Source organism: Engystomops pustulosus, chromosome 1 (genome assembly GCF_040894005.1).
Source record: "Engystomops pustulosus chromosome 1, aEngPut4.maternal, whole genome shotgun sequence".
NCBI classification, from domain to species: Eukaryota; Metazoa; Chordata; class Amphibia; order Anura; family Leptodactylidae; genus Engystomops; species Engystomops pustulosus.
Genome location: NC_092411.1, coordinates 204518868 through 204543131, shown reverse-complemented (window position 1 = coordinate 204543131; position 24264 = coordinate 204518868). Strand labels below are relative to the sequence as shown.

The following is a 24264-nucleotide window of genomic DNA, read 5'->3' as shown; positions in this document are numbered from 1 at the left end:
AAACTTTCATCAATCACATTGTTTTGGTTACCAAGCATATCCAATATTGGATTTCAAGTAGGGATGTTGAGATTTTCAATGCATCAGTCCTTGCTGGTGGTTTTAAAGCCTACTGAAAACGTTTTGGGATGGATTTAGAAATGGGTACTTTTAATCATGTACTTTCCTGAATGAGGAGCATCCCTATCAATTTACGAAAGAAAAAGGAGACTTCCAAAATAGTTATCGGTTGCTTTATATCCAAAGAAGAACATGCCGAAACCCGGGATCGAACCAGGGACCTTTAGATCTTCTGTCTAACGCTCTCCCAACTGAGCTATTTCGGCCTGTGCTGCTAGTTGTGGAGGTCACTGTTTTGGGAATTTGAAGATGTTCCACATCATAGAAATGCAAAGACATTGTGAATACAATTACAAGAATAACAAAAATTTCCAAACCGGAAGTAAATTTTTTAAACGTGTTGTGTTGTATTTTTGTACATTTATACGGTGTGAAAAGATGCCGAAACCCGGGATCGAACCAGGGACCTTTAGATCTTCATTTTAACGCTCTCCCAACTGAGCTATTTCGGCCTCCTCTAACAGTAAGCGTGGACACTTTTTAAAAAAATTGAAGACACAACAACAGCATAGAAATCCAACTGCATTACAAACCAGAGTCCTCTCCAGCACAAGAAAATTTCCAATTACTTAACAGGAAGCTACATTTCTTTAAATTAGTTGATAAGTATCAATATACTAGCAAGATAAAGCTTAACATTGAAGCAAGGACCTTTAGAGCTTCAGCGAGACCATGGCAAAACCTAGAGATGAGCCAGGTACTTCAAGATCTTCAGTGTAAAGCTCTGCATACCGAGCAAGGACCTGTAGAGCTTCAGCGAGACCATTGCAAAACCTAGAGATGTGCCAGATACTTCAAGATCTTCAGTGTAAAGCTCTCCACACAGAACTATTTTAGCTTCACGAGAGTGAAAAGATGATCTCCCTTTGAAGAATTTGAAGACATTCCATCGTGAACTAAATTTCACAAAGTTTCAATACATTTAATATGAACCTTTCCAAAACCCAGAAACTAAACAGGGACCTTAAGCCTAATGCTCTGCCAACCAAGCCATTTGAGCCTCTGAGAAAACGTTTTGTTTTCAATTGAATTATGTTCAATATTTTTCTCAGGACAAATTGTACAATCTGTCAATTTTCAGGCAGCATGGAAATTCTAATAGACTAAGAAAAAACAAAACAAAACCGAAAGACTTTTTAAACTTTCATCAATCACATTGTTTTGGTTACCAAGCATATCCAATATTGGATTTCAAGTAGGGATGTTGAGATTTTCAGTGCATCAGTCCTTGCTGGTGGTTTTAAAGCCTACTGAAAACGTTTTGGGATGGATTTAGAAATGGGTACTTTTAATCATGTACTTTCCTGAATGGGGAGCATCCCTATCAATTTACGAAAGAAAAAGGAGACTTCCAAAATAGTTATCAGTTGTTTTATATCCAAAGAAGAACATGCCAAAAACCGGGATCGAACCAGGGACCTTTAAATGTTCAGTCTAACGCTCTCCCAACTGAGCTATTTCGGCCTGTGCTGCTAGTTGTGGAGGTCACTGTTTTGGGAATTTGAAGCTGTTCCACATCATAGAAATGCAAAGACATTGTGAATACAATTACAAGAATAACAAAAATTTCCAAACCGGAAGAAAATTTTTTAAACGTGTTGTGTTGTATTTTTGTACATTTATATGGTGTGAAAAGATGGCGAAACCCGGGATCGAACCAGGGACCTTTAGATCTTCAGTCTAACGCTCTCCCAACTGAGCTATTTCGGCTTCCTCTAACAGTAAGCGTGGGCACTTTTTAAAAAAATTGAAGACACAACAACAGCATAGAAATCCAACTGCATTACAAACCAGAGTCCTCTCCAGCACAAGAAAATTTCCAATTACTTCACAGGAAGCTACATTTCTTTAAATTAGTTGATAAGTATCAATATACTAGCAAGATAAAGCTTAACATTGAAGCAAGGACCTTTAGAGCTTCAGCGAGACCATGGCAAAACCTAGAGATGAGCCAGGTACTTCAAGATCTTCAGTGTAAAGCTCTGCATACTGAGCAAGGACCTGTAGAGCTTCAGCGAGACCATTGCAAAACCTAGAGATGTGCCAGATACTTCAAGATCTTCAGTGTAAAGCTCTTTACACTGAACTATTTTAGCTTCACGAGAGTGAAAAGATGATCTCCCTTTGAAGAATTTGAAGACATTCCATCGTGAACTAAATTTCACAAAGTTACAATACATTTAATATGAACCTTTCCAAAACCCAGAAACTAAACAGGGACCTTAAGCCTAATGCTCTGCCAACCAAGCCATTTGAGCCTCTGAGAAAACGTTTTGTTTTCAATTGAATTATGTTCTATATTTTTCTCAGGACATTTTGAACAATCTGGCAATTTTCAGGCAGCATGGAAATTCTAATAGACTAAGAAAAAACAAAACAAAACCGAAAGACTTTTTAAACTTTCATCAATCACATTGTTTTGGTTACCAAGCATATCCAATATTGGATTTCAAGTAGGGATGTTGAGATTTTCAGTGCATCAGTCCTTGCTGGTGGTTTTAAAGCCTACTGAAAACGTTTTGGGATGGATTTAGAAATGGGTACTTTTAATCATGTACTTTCCTGAATGAGGAGCATCCCTATCAATTTACAAAAGAAAAAGGAGACTTCCAAAATAGTTATCGGTTGTTTTATATCCAAAGAAGAACATGCTGAAACCCGGGATCGAAGCAGGGACCTTTAGATATTTAGTCTAACGCTCTCCAAACTGAGCTATTTCGGCCTGTGCTGCCAGTTGTGGAGGTCACTGTTTTGGGAATTTGAAGATGTTCCATATCATAGAAATGCAAAGACATTGTGAATACAATTACAAGAATAACAAAAATTTCCAAAGCGGAAGTAAAGTTTTTAAACGTGTTGTGTTGTATTTTTGTACATTTATATGGTGTGAAAAGATGCCGAAACCCGGGATCGAACCAGGGACCTTTAGATCTTCAGTCTAACGCTCTCCCAACTGAGCTATTTCGGCCTGTGCTGCTATTTTTGGAGGTCACTGTTTTGGGAATTTGAAGATGTTCCACATCATAGAAATGCAAAGACATTGTGAATACAATTACAAGAATAACAAAAATTTCCAAACCGGAAGTACCTGGCTCATCTCTAGGTTTTGCCATGGTCTCGCTGAAGCTCTAAAGCTCCTTGCTTCAATGTTAAGCTTTATCTTGCTAGTATATTGATACTTATCCAACTGCATTACAAACCAGAGTCCTCTCCAGCACAAGAAAATTTCCAATTACTTCACAGGAAGCTACATTTCTTTAAATTAGTTGATAAGTATCAATATACTAGCAAGATAAAGCTTAACATTGAAGCAAGGACCTTTAGAGCTTCAGCGAGACCATGGCAAAACCTAGAGATGAGCCAGGTACTTCAAGATCTTCAGTGTAAAGCTCTGCATACTGAGCAAGGACCTGTAGAGCTTCAGCGAGACCATTGCAAAACCTAGAGATGTGCCAGATACTTCAAGATCTTCAGTGTAAAGCTCTTTACACTGAACTATTTTAGCTTCACGAGAGTGAAAAGATGATCTCCCTTTGAAGAATTTGAAGACATTCCATCGTGAACTAAATTTCACAAAGTTACAATACATTTAATATGAACCTTTCCAAAACCCAGAAACTAAACAGGGACCTTAAGCCTAATGCTCTGCCAACCAAGCCATTTGAGCCTCTGAGAAAACGTTTTGTTTTCAATTGAATTATGTTCTATATTTTTCTCAGGACATTTTGAACAATCTGGCAATTTTCAGGCAGCATGGAAATTCTAATAGACTAAGAAAAAACAAAACAAAACCGAAAGACTTTTTAAACTTTCATCAATCACATTGTTTTGGTTACCAAGCATATCCAATATTGGATTTCAAGTAGGGATGTTGAGATTTTCAGTGCATCAGTCCTTGCTGGTGGTTTTAAAGCCTACTGAAAACGCTTTGGGATGGATTTAGAAATGGGTACTTTTAATCATGTACTTTTCTGAATGAGGAGCATCCCTATCAATTTACGAAAGAAAAAGGAGACTTCCAAAATAGTTATCGGTTGTTTTATATCCAAAGAAGAACATGCTGAAACCCGGGATCGAAGCAGGGACCTTTGGATCTTCAGTCTAACGCTGTCCCAATTGAGCTATTTTGGCCTGTGCTGCTAGTTGTGGAGGTCACTGTTTTGGGAATTTGAAGATGTTCCACATCATGGAAATGCAAAGACATTGTGAATACAATTACAAGAATAACAAAAAATTTCCAAACCGGAAGTAAAGTTTTTAAACGTGTTGTGTTGTATTTTTGTACATTTATATTGTGTGAAAAGATGCTGAAACCCGGGATCGAACCAGGTACCTTTAGATCTTCATTCTAATGCTCTCCCAACTGAGCTATTTTGGCCTCCTCTAACAGTAAGCGTGGACACTTTTTTAAAAAATTGAAGACACAACAACAGCATAGAAATCCAACTGCATTACAAACCAGAGTCCTCTCCAGCACAAGAAATTTTCCAATTACTTCACAGGAAGCTACATTTCTTTAAATTAGTTGATAAGTATCAATATACTAGCAAGATAAAGCTTAACATTGAAGCAAGGACCTTTAGAGCTTCAGCGAGACCATGGCAAAACCTAGAGATGAGCCAGGTACTTCAAGATCTTCAGTGTAAAGCTCTGCATACTGAGCAAGGACCTGTAGAGCTTCAGCGAGACCATTGCAAAACCTAGAGATGTGCCAGATACTTCAAGATCTTCAGTGTAAAGCTCTCCACACTGAACTATTTTAGCTTGACGAGAGTGAAAAGATGATCTCCCTTTGAAGAATTTGAAGACATTCCATTGTGAACTAAATTTCACAAAGTTACAATACATTTAATATGAACCTTTCCAAAACCCAGAAACTAAACAGGGACCTTAAGCCTAATGCTCTGTCAACCAAGCCATTTGAGCCTCTGAGAAAACGTTTTGTTTTCAATTGAATTATGTTCTATATTTTTCTCAGGACATTTTGAACAATCTGGCAATTTTCAGGCAGCATGGAAATTCTAATAGAGTAAGAAAAAACAAAACAAAACCGAAAGACTTTTTAAACTTTCATCAATCACATTGTTTTGGTTACCAAGCATATCCAATATTGGATTTCAAGTAGGGATGTTGAGATTTTCAGTGCATCAGTCCTTGCTGGTGGTTTTAAAGCCTACCGAAAACGTTTTGGGATGGATTTAGAAATGGGTACTTTTAATCATGTACTTTTCTGAATGAGGAGCATCCCTATCAATTTACGAAAGAAAAAGGAGACTTCCAAAATAGTTATCGGTTGTTTTATATCCAAAGAAGAACATGCCGAAACCTGGGATAGAACCAGGGACCTTTAGATCTTCAGTCTAACGCTCTCCCAACTGAGCTATTTTGGCCTGTGCTGCTAGTTGTGGAGGTCACTGTTTTGGGAATTTGAAGATGTTCCACATCATAGAAATGCAAAGACATTGTGAATACAATTACAAGAATAACAAAAATTTCCAAACCGGAAGTAAAGTTTTTAAACGTGTTGTGTTGTATTTTTGTACATTTATATGGTGTGAAAAGATGCCGAAACCCGGGATCGAACCAGGGACCTTTAGATCTTCAGTCTAACGCTCTCCCAACTGAGCTATTTCGGCCTCCTTTAAGAGTAAGCGTGGACACTTTTTTAAAAAATTGAAGACACAACAACAGCATAGAAATCCAACTGCATTACAAACCAGAGTCCTCTCCAGCACAAGAAAATTTCCAATTACTTCACAGGAAGCTACATTTCTTTAAATTAGTTGATAAGTATCAATATACTAGCAAGATAAAGCTTAACATTGAAGCAAGGACCTTTAGAGCTTCAGCGAGACCATGGCAAAACCTAGAGATGAGCCAGGTACTTCAAGATCTTCAGTGTAAAGCTCTGCATACTGAGCAAGGACCTGTAGAGCTTCAGCGAGACCATTGCAAAACCTCGAGATGTGCCAGATACTTTAAGATCTTCAGTGTAAAGCTCTCCACACTGAACTATTTTAGCTTCACGAGAGTGAAAAGATGATCTCCCTTTGAAGAATTTGAAGACATTCCATCGTGAACTAAATTTCACAAAGTTACAATACATTTAATATGAACCTTTCCAAAACCCAGAAACTAAACAGGGACCTTAAGCCTAATGCTCTGCCAACCAAGCCATTTGAGCCTCTGAGAAAACGTTTTGTTTTCAATTGAATTATGTTCTATATTTTTCTCAGGACATTTTGAACAATCTGGCAATTTTCAGGCAGCATGGAAATTCTAATAGACTAAAAAAAAACAAAACCGAAAGACTTTTTAAACTTTCATCAATCACATTGTTTTGGTTACCAAGCATATCCAATATTGGATTTCAAGTAGGGATGTTAAGATTTTCAGTGCATCAGTCCTTGCTGGTGGTTTTAAAGCCTACTGAAAACGTTTTGGGATGGATTTAGAAATGGGTACTTTTAATCATGTACTTTCCTGAATGAGGAGCATTCCTATCAATTTACGAAAGAAAAAGGAGACTTCCAAAATAGTTAATGGTTGTTTTATATCCAAAGAAGAACATGCCGAAACCCGGGATCGAACTAGGGACCTTTAGATCTTCAGTCTAACGCTCTCCCAACTGAGCTATTTTGGCCTGTGATGCAAGTTGTGGAGGTCACTGTTTTGAGAAATTGAAGATGTTCCACATGATAGAAATGCAAAGACATTGTGAATATAATTACAAGAATAACAAAAATTTCCAAACCGGAAGTAAAGTTTTTAAACGTGTTGTGTTTTTGTACATTTATATGGTGTGAAAAGATGCTGAAACCCGGGATCGAACCAGGGACCTTTAGATCTTCCGTCTAACGCTCTCCCAACTGAGCTATTTCGGCCTCCTCTAAGAGTAAGCGTGGACACTTTTTTAAAAAATTGAAGACACAACAACAGCATAGAAATCCAACTGCATTACAAACCAGAGTCCTCTCCAGCACAAGAAAATTTCCAATTACTTCACAGGAAGCTACATTTCTTTAAATTAGTTGATAAGTATCAATATACTAGCAAGATAAAGCTTAACATTGAAGCAAGGACCTTTAGAGCTTCAGCGAGACCATGGCAAAACCTAGAGATGAGCCAGGTACTTCAAGATCTTCAGTGTAAAGCTCTGCATACTGAGCAAGGACCTGTAGAGCTTCAGCGAGACCATTGCAAAACCTCGAGATGTGCCAGATACTTTAAGATCTTCAGTGTAAAGCTCTCCACACTGAACTATTTTATCTTCACGAGAGTGAAAAGATGATCTCCCTTTGAAGAATTTGAAGACATTCCATCGTGAACTAAATTTCACAAAGTTACAATACATTTAATATGAACCTTTCCAAAACCCAGAAACTAAACAGGGACCTTAAGCCTAATGCTCTGCCAACCAAGCCATTTGAGCCTCTGAGAAAACGTTTTGTTTTCAATTGAATTATGTTCTATATTTTTCTCAGGACATTTTGAACAATCTGGCAATTTTCAGGCAGCATGGAAATTCTAATAGACTAAAAAAAAACAAAACCGAAAGACTTTTTAAACTTTCATCAATCACATTGTTTTGGTTACCAAGCATATCCAATATTGGATTTCAAGTAGGGATGTTAAGATTTTCAGTGCATCAGTCCTTGCTGGTGGTTTTAAAGCCTACTGAAAACGTTTTGGGATGGATTTAGAAATGGGTACTTTTAATCATGTACTTTCCTGAATGAGGAGCATTCCTATCAATTTACGAAAGAAAAAGGAGACTTCCAAAATAGTTAATGGTTGTTTTATATCCAAAGTAGAACATGCCGAAACCCGGGATCGAACTAGGGACCTTTAGATCTTCAGTCTAACGCTCTCCCAACTGAGCTATTTTGGCCTGTGATGCAAGTTGTGGAGGTCACTGTTTTGAGAATTTGAAGATGTTCCACATGATAGAAATGCAAAGACATTGTGAATATAATTACAAGAATAACAAAAATTTCCAAACCGGAAGTAAAGTTTTTAAACGTGTTGTGTTTTTGTACATTTATATGGTGTGAAAAGATGCTGAAACCCGGGATCGAACCAGGGACCTTTAGATCTTCCGTCTAACGCTCTCCCAACTGAGCTATTTCGGCCTCCTCTAAGAGTAAGCGTGGACACTTTTTTAAAAAATTGAAGACACAACAACAGCATAGAAATCCAACTGCATTACAAACCAGAGTCCTCTCCAGCACAAGAAAATTTCCAATTACTTCACAGGAAGCTACATTTCTTTAAATTAGTTGATAAGTATCAATATACTAGCAAGATAAAGCTTAACATTGAAGCAAGGACCTTTAGAGCTTCAGCGAGACCATGGCAAAACCTAGAGATGAGCCAGGTACTTCAAGATCTTCAGTGTAAAGCTCTGCATACTGAGCAAGGACCTGTAGAGCTTCAGCGAGACCATTGCAAAACCTAGAGATGTGCCAGATACTTCAAGATCTTCAGTGTAAAGCTCTCCACACTGAACTATTTTATCTTCACGAGAGTTAAAAGATGATCTCCCTTTGAAGAATTTGAAGACATTCCATCGTGAACTAAATTTCACAAAGTTACAATACATTTAATATGAACCTTTCCAAAACCCAGAAACTAAACAGGGACCTTAAGCCTAATGCTCTGCCAACCAAGCCATTTGAGCCTCTGAGAAAACGTTTTGTTTTCAATTGAATTATGTTCTATATTTTTCTCAGGACATTTTGAACAATCTGGCAATTTTCAGGCAGCATGGAAATTCTAATAGAGTAAGAAAAAACAAAACAAAACCGAAAGACTTTTTAAACTTTCATCAATCACATTGTTTTGGTTACCAAGCATATCCAATATTGGATTTCAAGTAGGGATGTTGAGATTTTCAGTGCATCAGTCCTTGCTGGTGGTTTTAAAGCCTACCGAAAACGTTTTGGGATGGATTTAGAAATGGGTACTTTTAATCATGTACTTTCCTGAATGAGGAGCATCCCTATAAATTTACGAAAGAAAAAGGAGACTTCCAAAATAGTTATCGGTTGTTTTATATCCAAAGAAGAACATGCCGAAACCCGGGATAGAATCAGGGACCTTTAGATCTTCAGTCTAACACTCTCCCAACTGAGCTATTTTGGCCTGTGCTGCTAGTTGTGGAGGTCACTGTTTTGGGAATTTGAAGATGTTCCACATCATAGAAATGCAAAGACATTGTGAATACAATTACAAGAATAACAAAAATTTCCAAACCGGAAGTAAAGTTTTTAAACGTGTTGTGTTGTATTTTTGTACATTTATATGGTGTGAAAAGATGCCGAAACCCGGGATCGAACCAGGGACCTTTAGATCTTCAGTCTAACGCTCTCCCAACTGAGCTATTTCGGCCTCCTTTAAGAGTAAGCGTGGACACTTTTTTAAAAAATTGAAGACACAACAACAGCATAGAAATCCAACTGCATTACAAACCAGAGTCCTCTCCAGCACAAGAAAATTTCCAATTACTTCACAGGAAGCTACATTTCTTTAAATTAGTTGATAAGTATCAATATACTAGCAAGATAAAGCTTAACATTGAAGCAAGGACCTTTAGAGCTTCAGCGAGACCATGGCAAAACCTAGAGATGAGCCAGGTACTTCAAGATCTTCAGTGTAAAGCTCTGCATACTGAGCAAGGACCTGTAGAGCTTCAGCGAGACCATTGCAAAACCTCGAGATGTGCCAGATACTTTAAGATCTTCAGTGTAAAGCTCTCCACACTGAACTATTTTAGCTTCACGAGAGTGAAAAGATGATCTCCCTTTGAAGAATTTGAAGACATTCCATCGTGAACTAAATTTCACAAAGTTACAATACATTTAATATGAACCTTTCCAAAACCCAGAAACTAAACAGGGACCTTAAGCCTAATGCTCTGCCAACCAAGCCATTTGAGCCTCTGAGAAAACGTTTTGTTTTCAATTGAATTATGTTCTATATTTTTCTCAGGACATTTTGAACAATCTGGCAATTTTCAGGCAGCATGGAAATTCTAATAGACTAAGAAAAAACAAAACCGAAAGACTTTTTAAACTTTCATCAATCACATTGTTTTGGTTACCAAGCATATGCAATATTGGATTTCAAGTAGGGATGTTGAGATTTTCAGTGCATCAGTCCTTGCTGGTGGTTTTAAAGCCTACTGAAAACGTTTTGGGATGGATTTAGAAATGGGTACTTTTAATCATGTACTTTCCTGAATGAGGAGCATCCCTATCAATTTACGAAAGAAAAAGGAGACTTCCAAAATAGTTATCGGTTGTTTTATATCCAAAGAAAAACATGCCGAAACCCGGGATCGAACTAGGGACCTTTAGATCTTCAGTCTAACGCTCTCCCAACTGAGCTATTTCGCCCTGTGATGATAGTTGTGGAGGTAACTGTTTTGGGAATTTGAAGATGTTCCACATCATAGGAATGCAAAGACATTGTGAATACAATTACAAGAATAACAAAAATTTCCAAAGCGGAAGTAAAGTTTTTAAACGTGTTGTGTTGTATTTTTGTACATTTATTTGGTGTGAAAAGATGCCGAAACCCGGGATCGAACCAAGGACTTTTAGATCTTCAGTCTAACGCTCTCCCAACTGAGCTATTTCAGCCAGTGCTGCTAGTTGTGGAGGTCACTGTTTTGGGAATTTGAAGATGTTCCACATCATAGAAATGCAAAGACATTGTGAATACAATTACAAGAATAACAAAAATTTCCAAACCGGAAGTAAAGTTTTTAAACGCGTTGTGTTGTATTTTTGTACATTTATATGGTGTGAAAAGATGCCGAAACCCGGGATCGAACCAGGGACCTTTAGATCTTCAGTCTAACGCTCTCCCAACTGAGCTATTTCAGCCTCCTCTAACCATAAGCGTGGACACTTTTTCAAAAAATTGAAGACACAACAACAGCATAGAAATCCAACTGCATTACAAACGAGAGTCCTCTCCAGCACAAGAAAATTTCCAATTACTTCACAGGAAGCTACATTTCTTTAAATTAGTTGATAAGTATCAATATACTAGCAAGATAAAGCTTAACATTGAAGCAAGGACCTTTAAAGCTTCAGCGAGACCATGGCAAAACCTAGAGATGAGCCAGGTACTTCAAGATCTTCAGTGTAAAGCTCTGCATACTGAGCAAGGACCTGTAGAGCTTCAGCGAGACCATTGCAAAACCTAGAGATGTGCCAGATACTTCAAGATCTTCAGTGTAAAGCTCTCCACACTGAACTATTTTAGCTTCACGAGAGTGAAAAGATGATCTCCCTTTGAAGAATTTGAAGACATTCCATCATGAACTAAATTTCACAAAGTTACAATACATTTAATATGAACCTTTCCAAAACCCAGAAACTAAACAGGGACCTTAAGCCTAATGCTCTGCCAACCAAGCCATTTGAGCCTCTGAGAAAACGTTTTGTTTTCAATTGAATTATGTTCTATATTTTTCTCAGGACATTTTGAACAATCTGGCAATTTTCAGGCAGCATGGAAATTCTAATAGACTAAGAAAAAACAAAACAAAACCGAAAGACTTTTTAAACTTTCATCGATCACATTGTTTTGGTTACCAAGCATATCCAATATTGGATTTCAAGTAGGGATGTTGAGATTTTCAGTGCATCAGTCCTTGCTGGTGGTTTTAAAGCCTACTGAAAACGTTTTGGGATGGATTTAGAAATGGGTACTTTTAATCATGTACTTTCCTGAATGAGGAGCATCCCTATCAATTTACGAAAGAAAAAGGAGACTTCCAAAATAGTTACCGGTTGTTTTATATCCAAAGAAGAACATGCCGAAACCCGGGATCGAACCAGGGACCTTTAAATCTTCAGTCTAACACTCTCCCAACTGAGCTATTTCGGCCTGTGCTGCTAGTTGTGGAAGTCACTGTTTTGGGAATTTGAAGATGTTCCACATAATAGAAATGCAAAGACATTGTGTATACAATTACAAGAATAACAAAAATTTCCAAACCGGAAGTAAAGCTTTTAAACGTGTTGTGTTGTATTTTTGTACATTTATATGGTGTGAAAAGATGCCGAAACCCGGGATCGAACCAGGGACCTTTAGTCTCACGCTCTCCCAACTGAGCTATTTCGGCCTCCTCTAACCATAAGCGTGGACACTTTTTTAAAAAATTGAAGACACAACAACAGCATAGAAATCCAACTGCATTACAAACCAGAGTCCTCTCCAGCACAAGAAAATTTCCAATTACTTCACAGGAAGCTACATTTCTTTAAATTAGTTGATAAGTATCAATATACTAGCAAGATAAAGCTTAACATTGAAGCAAGGACCTTTAGAGCTTCAGCGAGACCATGGCAAAACCTAGAGATGAGCCAGGTACTTCAAGATCTTCAGTGTAAAGCTCTGCATACTGAGCAAGGACCTGTAGAGCTTCAGCGAGACCATTGCAAAACCTAGAGATGTGCCAGATACTTCAAGATCTTCAGTGTAAAGCTCTCCACACTGAACTATTTTAGCTTGACGAGAGTGAAAAGATGATCTCCCTTTGAAAAATTTGAAGACATTCCATCGTGAACTAAATTTCACAAAGTTACAATACATTTAATATGAACCTTTCCAAAACCCAGAAACTAAACAGGGACCTTAAGCCTAATGCTCTGCCAGCTAAGCCATTTGAGTCTCTGAGAAAACGTTTTGTTTTCAATTGAATTATGTTCTATATTTTTCTCAGGACATTTTGAACAATCTGCCAATTTTCAGGCAGCATGGAAATTGTAATAGACTAAGAAAAAACAAAACAAAACCGAAAGACTTTTTAAACTTTCATCAATTACATTGTTTTGGTTACCAAGCATATCCAATATTGGATTTCAAGTAGGGATGTTGAGATTTTCAGTGCATCAGTCCTTGCTGGTGGTTTTAAAGCCTACTGAAAATGTTTTGGGATGGATTAAGAAATGGGTACTTTTAATCATGTACTTTCCTGAATGAGGAGCATCCCTATCAATTTACGAAAGAAAAAGGAGACTTCCAAAATAGTTATCGGTTGTTTTATATCCAAAGAAGAACATGCCGAAACACGGGATTGAACCAGGGACCTTTAGATCTTCAGTCTAACGCTCTCCCAACTGAGCTATTTCGGCCTGTGCTGCTAGTTGTGGAGGTCACTGTTTTGGGAATTTGAAGATGTTCCACATCATAGAAATGCAAAGACATTGTGAATACAATTACAAGAATAACAAAAATTTACCAACCGGAAGTAAAGTTTTTAAACGTGTTGTGTTGTATTTTTGTACATTTATATGGTGTGAAAAGATGCCGTAACCCGGGATCGAACCAGGGACCTTTAGATCTTCAGTCTAACGCTCTCCCAAATGAGCTATTTCGGCCTGTGCTGCTAGTTGTGGAGGTCACTGTTTTGGGAATTTGAAGATGTTCCACATCATAGAAATGCAAAGACATTGTGAATACAATTACAAGAATAACAAAAATTTCCAAACCGGAAGTACCTGGCTCATCTCTAGGTTTTGCCATGGTCTCGCTGAAGCTCTAAAGGTCCTTGCTTCAATGTTAAGCTTTATCTTGCTAGTATATTGATACTTATCCAACTGCATTACAAACCAGAGTCCTCTCCAGCACAAGAAAATTTCCAATTACTTCACAGGAAGCTACATTTCTTTAAATTAGTTGATAAGTATCAATATACTAGCAAGATAAAGCTTAACATTGAAGCAAGGACCTTTAGAGCTTCAGCGAGACCATGGCAAAACCTAGAGATGAGCCAGGTACTTGAAGATCTTCAGTGTAAAGCTCTGCATACTGAGCAAGAACCTGTAGAGCTTCAGCGAGACCATTGCAAAACCTAGAGATGTGCCAGATACTTCAAGATCTTCAGTGTAAAGCTCTCCACACTGAACTATTTTAGCTTCACGAGAGTGAAAAGATGATCTCCCTTTGAAGAATTTGAAGACATTCCATCGTGAACTAAATTTCACAAAGTTACAATACATTTAATATGAACCTTTCCAAAACCCAGAAACTAAACAGGGACCTTAAGCCTAATGCTCTGCCAACCAAGCCATTTGAGCCTCTGAGAAAACGTTTTGTTTTCAATTGAATTATGTTCTATATTTTTCTCAGGACATTTTGAACAATCTGGCAATTTTCAGGCAGCATGGAAATTCTAATAGACTAAGAAAAAACAAAACAAAACTGAAAGACTTTTTAAACTTTCATCAATCACATTGTTTTGGTTAACAAGCATATCCAATATTGGATTTCAAGTAGGGATATTGAGATTTTCAGTGCATCAGTCCTTGCTGGTGGTTTTAAAGCCTACTGAAAACATTTTGGGATGGATTTAGAAATGGGTACTTTTAATCATGTACTTTCCTGAATGAGGAGCATCCCTATCAATTTACGAAAGAAAAAGGAGACTTCCAAAATAGTTATCGGTTGTTTTATATCCAAAGACAAACATGCCGAAACACGGGATCGAACCAGGGACCTTTAGATCTTCAGTTTAACGCTCTCCCAACTGAGCTATTTCGGCCTGTGCTGCTAGTTGTGGAGGTCATTGTTTTAGGAATTTGAAGATGTACCACATCATAGAAATGCAAAGACATTGTGAATACAATTACAAGAATAACAAAATTTTCCAAACCGGAAGTACATTTTTTAAACGTGTTGTGTTGTATTTTTGTACATTTATATGGTGTGAAAAGATGCTGAAACCCGGGATCGAACCAGGGACTTTTAGATCTTCAGTCTAACGCTCTCCCAACTGAGCTATTTCGGCCTCCTCTAAGAGTAAGCGTGGACACTTTTTTAAAAAATTGAAGACACAACAACAGCATAGAAATCCAACTGCATTACAAACCAGAGTCCTCTCCAGCACAAGAAAATTTCCAATTACTTCACAGGAAGCTACATTTCTTTAAATTAGTTGATAAGTATCAATATACTAGCAAGATAAAGCTTAACATTGAAGCAAGGACCTTTAGAGCTTCAGCGAGACCATGGCAAAACCTAGAGATGAGCCAAGTACTTCAAGATCTTCAGTGTAAAGCTCTGCATACTGAGCAAGGACCTGTAGAGCTTCAGCGAGACCATTGCAAAACCTAGAGATGTGCCAGATACTTCAAGATCTTCAGTGTAAAGCTCTCTACGCTGAACTATTTTAGCTTGACGAGAGTGAAAAGATGATCTCCCTTTGAAGAATTTGAAGACATTCCATCGTGAACTAAATTTCACAAAGTTACAATACATTTAATATGAACCTTTCCAAAACCCAGAAACTAAACAGGGACCTTAAGCCTAATGCTCTGCCAACCAAGCCATTTGAGCCTCTGAGAAAACGTTTTGTTTTCAATTGAATTATGTTCTATATTTTTCTCAGGACATTTTGAACAATCTGGCAATTTTCAGGCAGCATGGAAATTCTAATAGACTAAGAAAAAACAAAACAAAACCGAAAGACTTTTTAAACTTTCATCAATCACATTGTTTTGGTTACCAAGCATATCCAATATTGGATTTCAAGTAGGGATGTTGAGATTTTCAGTGCATCAGTCCTTGCTGGTGGTTTTAAAGCCTACTGAAAACGTTTTGGGATGGATTTAGAAATGGGTACTTTTAATCATGTACTTTCCTGAATGAGGAGCATTCCTATCAATTTACGAAATAAAAAGGAGACTTCCAAAATAGTTATCGGTTGTTTTATATCCAAAGAAGAACATGCCGAAACCCGGGATAGAACCAGGGACCTTTAGATCTTCAGTCTAACGCTCTCCCAACTGAGCTATTTCAGCCTGTGCTGCTAGTTGTGGAGGTCACTGTTTTGGGAATTTGAAGATGTTCCACATCATAGAAATGCAAAGACATTGTGAATACAATTACAAGAATAACAAAAATTTCCAAACCGGAAGTAAATTTTTTAAACGTGTTGTGTTGTATTTTTGTACATTTATATGGTGTGAAAAGATGCTGAAACCAGGGATCGAACCAGGGACCTTTAGATCTTCAGTCTAACGCTCTCCCAACTGAGCTATTTCGGCCTCCTCTAAGAGTAAGCGTGGACACTTTTTTAAAAAATTGAAGACACAACAACAGCATAGAAATCCAACTGCATTACAAACCAGAGTCCTCTCCAGCACAAGAAAATTTCCAATTACTTCACAGGAAGCTACATTTCTTTAAATTAGTTGATAAGTATCAATATACTAGCAAGATAAAGCTTAACATTGAAGCAAGGACCTTTAGAGCTTCAGCGAGACCATGGCAAAACCTAGAGATGAGCCAGGTACTTGAAGATCTTCAGTGTAAAGCTCTGCATACTGAGCAAGGACCTGTAGAGCTTCAGCGAGACCATTGCAAAACCTAGAGATGTGCCAGATACTTCAAGATCTTCAGTGTAAAGCTCTCCACACTGAACTATTTTAGCTTCACGAGAGTGAAAAGATGATCTCCCTTTGAAGAATTTGAAGACATTCCATCGTGAACTAAATTTCACAAAGTTACAATACATTTAATATGAACCTTTCCAAAACCCAGAAACTAAACAGGGGCCTTAAGCCTAATGCTCTGCCAACCAAGCCATTTGAGCCTCTGAGAAAACGTTTTGTTTTCAATTGAATTATGTTCTATATTTTTCTCAGGACATTTTGAACAATCTGGCAATTTTCAGGCAGCATGGAAATTCTAATAGACTAAGAAAAAACAAAACAAAACCGAAAGACTTTTTAAACTTTCATCAATCACATTGTTTTGGTTACCAAGCATATCCAATATTGGATTTCAAGTAGGGATATTGAGATTTTCAGTGCATCAGTACTTGCTGGTGGTTTTAAAGCCTACTGAAAACGTTTTGGGATGGATTTAGAAATGGGTACTTTTAATCATGTACTTTCCTGAATGAGGAGCATCCCTATCAATTTACGAAAGAAAAAGGAGACTTCCAAAATAGTTATCGGTTGTTTTATATCCAAAGAAGAACATGCCGAAACACGGGATCCAACCAGGGACCTTTAGATCTTCAGTCTGACGCTCTCCCAACTGAGCTATTTCGGCCTGTGCTGCTAGTTGTGGAGGTCACTGTTTTGGGAATTTGAAGATGTTCCACATCATAGAAATGCAAAGACATTGTGAATACAATTACAAGAATAACAAAAATTTCCAAACCGGAAGTACCTGGCTCATCTCTAGGTTTTGCCATGGTCTCGCTGAAGCTCTAAAGGTCCTTGCTTCAATGTTAAGCTTTATCTTGCTAGTATATTGATACTTATCCAACTGCATTACAAACCAGAGTCCTCTCCAGCACAAGAAAATTTCCAATTACTTCACAGGAAGCTACATTTCTTTAAATTAGTTGATAAGTATCAATATACTAGCAAGATAAAGCTTAACATTGAAGCAAGGACCTTTAGAGCTTCAGCGAGACCATGGCAAAACCTAGAGATGAGCCAGGTACTTGAAGATCTTCAGTGTAAAGCTCTGCATACTGAGCAAGAAACTGTAGAGCTTCAGCGAGACCATTGCAAAACCTAGAGATGTGCCAGATACTTCAAGATCTTCAGTGTAAAGCTCTCCACACTGAACTATTTTAGCTTGACGAGAGTGAAAAGATGATCTCCCTTTGAAGAATTTGAAGACATTCCATCGTGAACTAAATTTCACAAAGTTACAATACATTTAATATGAACCTTTCCAAAACCCAGAAACTAAACAGGAACCTTAAGCCTAATGCTCTGCCAACCAAGCCATTTGAGCCTCTGAGAAAACGTTTTGTTTTCAATTGAATTATGTTCTATATTTTTCTCAGGACATTTTGAACAATCTGGCAATTTTCAGGCAGCATGGAAATTCTAATAGACTAAGAAAAAACAAAACAAAACCGAAAGACTTTTTAAACTTTCATCAATCACATTGTTTTGGTTACCAAGCATATCCAATATTGGATTTCAAGTAGGGATATTGAGATTTTCAGTGCATCAGTCCTTGCTGGTGGTTTTAAAGCCTACTGAAAACGTTTTGGGATGGATTTAGAAATGGGTACTTTTAATCATGTACTTTCCTGAATGAGGAGCATCCCTATCAATTTACGAAAGAAAAAGGAGACTTCCAAAATAGTTATCGGTTGTTTTATATCCAAAGAAGAACATGCCGAAACACGGGATTGAACCAGGGACCTTTAGATCTTCAGTCTAACGCTCTCCCAACTGAGCTATTTCGGCCTGTGCTGCTAGTTGTGGAGGTCACTGTTTTGGCAATTTGAAGATGTTCCACATCATAGAAATGCAAAGACATTGTGAATACAATTACAAGAATAACAAAAATTTCCCAACCGGAAGTAAAGTTTTTAAACGTGTTGTGTTGTATTTTTGTACATTTATATGGTGTGAAAAGATGCCGTAACCCGGGATCGAACCAGGGACCTTTAGATCTTCAGTCTAACGCTCTCCCAAATGAGCTATTTCGGCCTGTGCTGCTAGTTGTGGAGGTCACTGTTTTGGGAATTTGAAGATGTTCCACATCATAGAAATGCAAAGACATTGTGAATACAATTACAAGAATAACAAAAATTTCCAAACCGGAAGTACCTGGCTCATCTCTAGGTTTTGCCATGGTCTCGCTGAAGCTCTAAAGGTCCTTGCTTCAATGTTAAGCTTTATCTTGCTAGTATATTGATACTTATCCAACTGCATTACAAACCAGAGTCCTCTCCAGCACAAGAAAATTTCCAATTACTTCACAGGAAGCTACATTTCTTTAAATTAGTTGATAAGTATCAATATACTAGCAAGATAAAGCTTAACATTGAAGCAAGGACCTTTAGAGCTTCAGCGAGACCATGGCAAAACCTAGAGATGAGCCAGGTACTTGAAGATCTTCAGTGTAAAGCTCTGCATACTGAGCAAGAACCTGTAGAGCTTCAGCGAGACCATTGCAAAACCTAGAGATGTGCCAGATACTTCAAGATCTTCAGTGTAAAGCTCTCCACACTGAACTATTTTAGCTTCACGAGAGTGAAAAGATGATCTCCCTTTGAAGAATTTGAAGACATTCCATCGTGAACTAAATTTCACAAAGTTACAATACATTTAATATGAACCTTTCCAAAACCCAGAAACTAAACAGGGACCTTAAGCCTAATGCTCTGCCAACCAAGCCATTTGAGCCTCTGAGAAAACGTTTTGTTTTCAATTGAATTATGTTCTATATTTTTCTCAGGACATTTTGAACAATCTGGCAATTTTCAGGCAGCATGGAAATTCTAATAGACTAAGAAAAAACAAAACAAAACTGAAAGACTTTTTAAACTTTCATCAATCACATTGTTTTGGTTAACAAGCATATCCAATATTGGATTTCAAGTAGGGATATTGAGATTTTCAGTGCATCAGTCCTTGCTGGTGGTTTTAAAGCCTACTGAAAACATTTTGGGATGGATTTAGAAATGGGTACTTTTAATCATGTACTTTCCTGAATGAGGAGCATCCCTATCAATTTACGAAAGAAAAAGGAGACTTCCAAAATAGTTATCGGTTGTTTTATATCCAAAGACGAACATGCCGAAACACGGGATCGAACCAGGGACCTTTAGATCTTCAGTTCAACGCTCTCCCAACTGAGCTATTTCGGCCTGTGCTGCTAGTTGTGGAGGTCATTGTTTTAGGAATTTGAAGATGTACCACATCATAGAAATGCAAAGACATTGTGAATACAATTACAAGAATAACAAAATTTTCCAAACCGGAAGTACATTTTTTAATTGTGTTGTGTTGTATTTTTGTACATTTATATGGTGTGAAAAGATGCTGAAACCCGGGATCGAACCAGGGACTTTTAGATCTTCAGTCTAACGCTCTCCCAACTGAGCTATTTCGGCCTCCTCTAAGAGTAAGCGTGGACACTTTTTTAAAAAATGGAAAACACAACAACAGCATAGAAATCCAACTGCATTACAAACCAGAGTCCTCTCCAGCACAAGAAAATTTCCAATTACTTCACAGGAAGCTACATTTCTTTAAATTAGTTGATAAGTATCAATATACTAGCAAGATAAAGCTTAACATTGAAGCAAGGACCTTTAGAGCTTCAGCGAGACCATGGCAAAACCTAGAGATGAGCCAAGTACTTCAAGATCTTCAGTGTAAAGCTCTGCATACTGAGCACGGACCTGTAGAGCTTCAGCGAGACCATTGCAAAACCTAGAGATGTGCCAGATACTTCAAGATCTTCAGTGTAAAGCTCTCTACGCTGAACTATTTTAGCTTGACGAGAGTGAAAAGATGATCTCCCTTTGAAGAATTTGAAGACATTCCATCGTGAACTAAATTTCACAAAGTTACAATACATTTAATATGAACCTTTCCAAAACCCAGAAACTAAACAGGGACCTTAAGCCTAATGCTCTGCCAACCAAGCCATTTGAGCCTCTGAGAAAACGTTTTGTTTTCAATTGAATTATGTTCTATATTTTTCTCAGGACATTTTGAACAATCTGGCAATTTTCAGGCAGCATGGAAATTCTAATAGACTAAGAAAAAACAAAACAAAACCGAAAGACTTTTTAAACTTTCATCAATGACATTGTTTTGGTTACCAAGCATATCCAATATTGGATTTCAAGTAGGGATGTTGAGATTTTCAGTGCATCAGTCCTTGCTGGTGGTTTTAAAGCCTATTAAAAACGTTTTGGGATGGATTTAGAAATGGGTACTTTTAATCATGTACTTTCCTGAATGAGGAGCATTCCTATCAATTTACGAAAGAAAAAGGAGACTTCCAAAATAGTTATCGGTTGTTTTATATCCAAAGAACAACATGCCGAAACCCGGGATCGAACCAGGGACCTTTAGATCTTCAGTCTAACGCTCTCCCAACTGAGCTATTTCGGCCTGTGCTGCTAGTTGTGGAGGTCATTGTTTTAGGAATTTGAAGATGTTCCACATCATAGAAATGCAAAGACATTGTGAATACAATTACAAGAATAACAAAAATTTCCAAACCGGAAGTAAAGTTTTTAAACAATTTGTGTTGTATTTTTGTACATTTGTATGGTGTGAAAAAATGCCGAAACCCGGGATCGAACCAGGGACCTTTAGATATTCAGTCTAACGCTCTCCCAACTGAGCTATTTCGGCCTCCTCTAAGAGTAAGCGTGGACACTTTTTTAAAAAATTGAAGACACAACAACAGCATAGAAATCCAACTGCATTACAAACCAGAGTCCTCTCCAGCACAAGAAAATTTCCAATTACTTCACAGGAAGCTACATTTCTTTCAATTAGTTGATAAGTATCAATATACTAGCAAGATAAAGCTTAACATTGAAGCAAGGACCTTTAGAGCTTCAGCGAGACCATGGCAAAACCTAGAGATGAGCCAGGTACTTCAAGATCTTCAGTGTAAATCTCTTCATACTGAGCAAGGACCTGTAGAGCTTCAGCGAGACCATTGCAAAACCTAGAGATGTGCCAGATACTTCAAGATCTTCAGTGTAAAGCTCTCCACACTGAACTATTTTAGCTTGACGAGAGTGAAAAGATGATCTCCCTTTGAAGAATTTGAAGACATTCCATCGTGAACTAAATTTCACAAAGTTACAATACATTTAATATGAACCTTTCCAAAACCCAGAAACTAAACAGGGACCTTAAGCCTAATGCTCTGCCAACCAAGCCATTTGAGCCTCTGAGAAAACGTTTTGTTTTCAATTGAATTATGTTCTATATTTTTCTCAGGACATTTTGAACAATCTGGCAATTTTCAGGCAGCATGGAAATTCTAATAGACTAAGAAAAAACAAAACAAAACCGAAAGACTTTTTAAACTTTCATCAATGACATTGTTTTGGTTACCAAGCATATCCAATATTGGATTTCAAGTAGGGATGTTGAGATTTTCAGTGCATCAGTCCTTGCTGGTGGTTTTAAAGCCTACTGAAAACGTTTTGGGATGGATTTAGAAATGGGTACTTTTAATCATGTACTTTCCTGAATGAGGAGCATCCCTATCAATTTACGAAAGAAAAAGGAGACTTCCAAAATAGTTATCGGTTGTTTTATATCCAAAGAAGAACATGCCAAAACCCGGGATCGAACCAGGGACCTTTAGATCTTCAGTCTAACGCTCTCCCAACTGAGCTATTTCGGCCTGTGCTGCTAGTTGTGGAGGTCACTGTTTTGGGAATTTGAAGATGTTCCACATCATAGAAATGCAAAGACATTCTGAATACAATTACAAGAATAACAAAAATTTCCCAACCGGAAGTAAAGTTTTTAAACGTGTTGTGTTGTATTTTTGTACATTTATATGGTGTGAAAAGATGCCGAAACCCGGAATCGAACCAGGGACCTTTAGATCTTCAGTCTAACGCTCTCCCAACTGAGCTATTTCGGCCTGTGCTGCTAGTTGTGGAGGTCACTGTTTTGGGAATTTGAAGATGTTCCACATCATAGAAATGCAAAGACATTGTGAATACAATTACAAGAATAACAAAAATTTCCAAACCGGAAGTACCTGGCTCATCTCTAGGTTTTGCCATGGTCTCGCTGAAGCTCTAAAGGTCCTTGCTTCAATGTTAAGCTTTATCTTGCTAGTATATTGATACTTATCCAACTGCATTACAAACCAGAGTCCTCTCCAGCACAAGAAAATTTCCAATTACTTCACAGGAAGCTACATTTCTTTAAATTAGTTGATAAGTATCAATATACTAGCAAGATAAAGCTTAACATTGAAGCAAGGACCTTTAGAGCTTCAGCGAGACCATGGCAAAACCTAGAGATGAGCCAGGTACTTGAAGATCTTCAGTGTAAAGCTCTGCATACTGAGCAAGAAACTGTAGAGCTTCAGCGAGACCATTGCAAAACCTAGAGATGTGCCAGATACTTCAAGATCTTCAGTGTAAAGCTCTCCACACTGAACTATTTTAGCTGCACGAGAGTGAAAAGATGATCTCCCTTTGAAGAATTTGAAGACATTCCATCTTGAACTAAATTTCACAAAGTTACAATACATTTAATATGAACCTTTCCAAAACCCAGAAACTAAACAGGGACCTTAAGCCTAATGCTCTGCCAACCAAGCCATTTGAGCCTCTGAGAAAACGTTTTGTTTTCAATTGAATTATGTTCTATATTTTTCTCAGGACATTTTGAACAATCTGGCAATTTTCAGGCAGCATGGAAATTCTAATAGACTAAGAAAAAACAAAACAAAACCGAAAGACTTTTTAAACTTTCATCAATCACATTGTTTTGGTTACCAAGCATATCCAATATTGGATTTCAAGTAGGGATATTGAGATTTTCAGTGCATCAGTCCTTGCTGGTGGTTTTAAAGCCTACTGAAAACGTTTTGGGATGGATTTAGAAATGGGTACTTTTAATCATGTACTTTCCTGAATGAGGAGCATCCCTATCAATTTACGAAAGAAAAAGGAGACTTCCAAAATAGTTATCGGTTGTTTTATATCCAAAGAACAACATGCCAAAACACGGGATCGAACCAGGGACCTTTAGATCTTCAGTCTAACGCTCTCCCAACTGAGCTATTTCGGCCTGTGCTGCTAGTTGTGGAGGTCACTGTTTTGAGAAATTGAAGATGTTCCACATCATAGAAATGCAAAGACATTGTGAATACAATTACAAGAATAACAAAAATTTCCCAACCGGAAGTAAAGTTTTTAAACGTGTTGTGTTGTATTTTTGTACATTTATATGGTGTGAAAAGATGCCGAAACCCGGGATCGAACCAGGGACCTTTAGATCTTCAGTCTAACGCTCTCCCAACTGAGCTATTTCGGCCTCCTCTAAGAGAAAGCGTGGACACTTTTTTAAAAAATTGAAGACACAACAACAGCATAGAAATCCAACTGCATTACAAACCAGAGTCCTCTCCAGCACAAGAAAATTTCCAATTACTTCACAGGAAGCTACATTTCTTTAAATTAGTTGATAAGTATCAATATACTAGCAAGATAAAGCTTAACATTGAAGCAAGGACCTTTAGAGCTTCAGCGAGACCATGGCAAAACCTAGAGATGAGCCAGGTACTTCAAGATCTTCAGTGTAAAGCTCTGCATACCGAGCAAGGACCTGTAGAGCTTCAGCGAGACCATTGCAAAACCTA

At 37.7% G+C, this 24264-nt stretch overlaps 7 non-coding genes across 7 annotated transcripts; all 7 read right to left on the bottom strand.

The window, feature by feature from the left end:
• Nucleotides 1-2769: 2769 nt before the first annotated feature.
• Nucleotides 2770-2842, bottom strand: TRNAF-AAA (transfer RNA phenylalanine (anticodon AAA)). The gene has a single exon. It is a non-coding gene; the product is annotated as a tRNA-Phe (tRNA).
• A 173-nt stretch (nucleotides 2843-3015) lies between these two features.
• TRNAF-GAA (transfer RNA phenylalanine (anticodon GAA)) lies at nucleotides 3016-3088 on the bottom strand. Its single transcript has one exon. It is a non-coding gene; the product is annotated as a tRNA-Phe (tRNA).
• Nucleotides 3089-5683: 2595 nt separating this feature from the next.
• TRNAF-GAA (transfer RNA phenylalanine (anticodon GAA)) lies at nucleotides 5684-5756 on the bottom strand. The gene has a single exon. It is a non-coding gene; the product is annotated as a tRNA-Phe (tRNA).
• Nucleotides 5757-9437: 3681 nt separating this feature from the next.
• TRNAF-GAA (transfer RNA phenylalanine (anticodon GAA)) lies at nucleotides 9438-9510 on the bottom strand. Its single transcript has one exon. It is a non-coding gene; the product is annotated as a tRNA-Phe (tRNA).
• An 11443-nt stretch (nucleotides 9511-20953) lies between these two features.
• TRNAF-GAA (transfer RNA phenylalanine (anticodon GAA)) lies at nucleotides 20954-21026 on the bottom strand. Its single transcript has one exon. It is a non-coding gene; the product is annotated as a tRNA-Phe (tRNA).
• Nucleotides 21027-22457: 1431 nt separating this feature from the next.
• On the bottom strand, nucleotides 22458-22530 carry TRNAF-GAA (transfer RNA phenylalanine (anticodon GAA)). Its single transcript has one exon. It is a non-coding gene; the product is annotated as a tRNA-Phe (tRNA).
• Nucleotides 22531-23866: 1336 nt separating this feature from the next.
• On the bottom strand, nucleotides 23867-23939 carry TRNAF-GAA (transfer RNA phenylalanine (anticodon GAA)). Its single transcript has one exon. It is a non-coding gene; the product is annotated as a tRNA-Phe (tRNA).
• Between the last annotated feature and the right edge of the window lie 325 nt (nucleotides 23940-24264).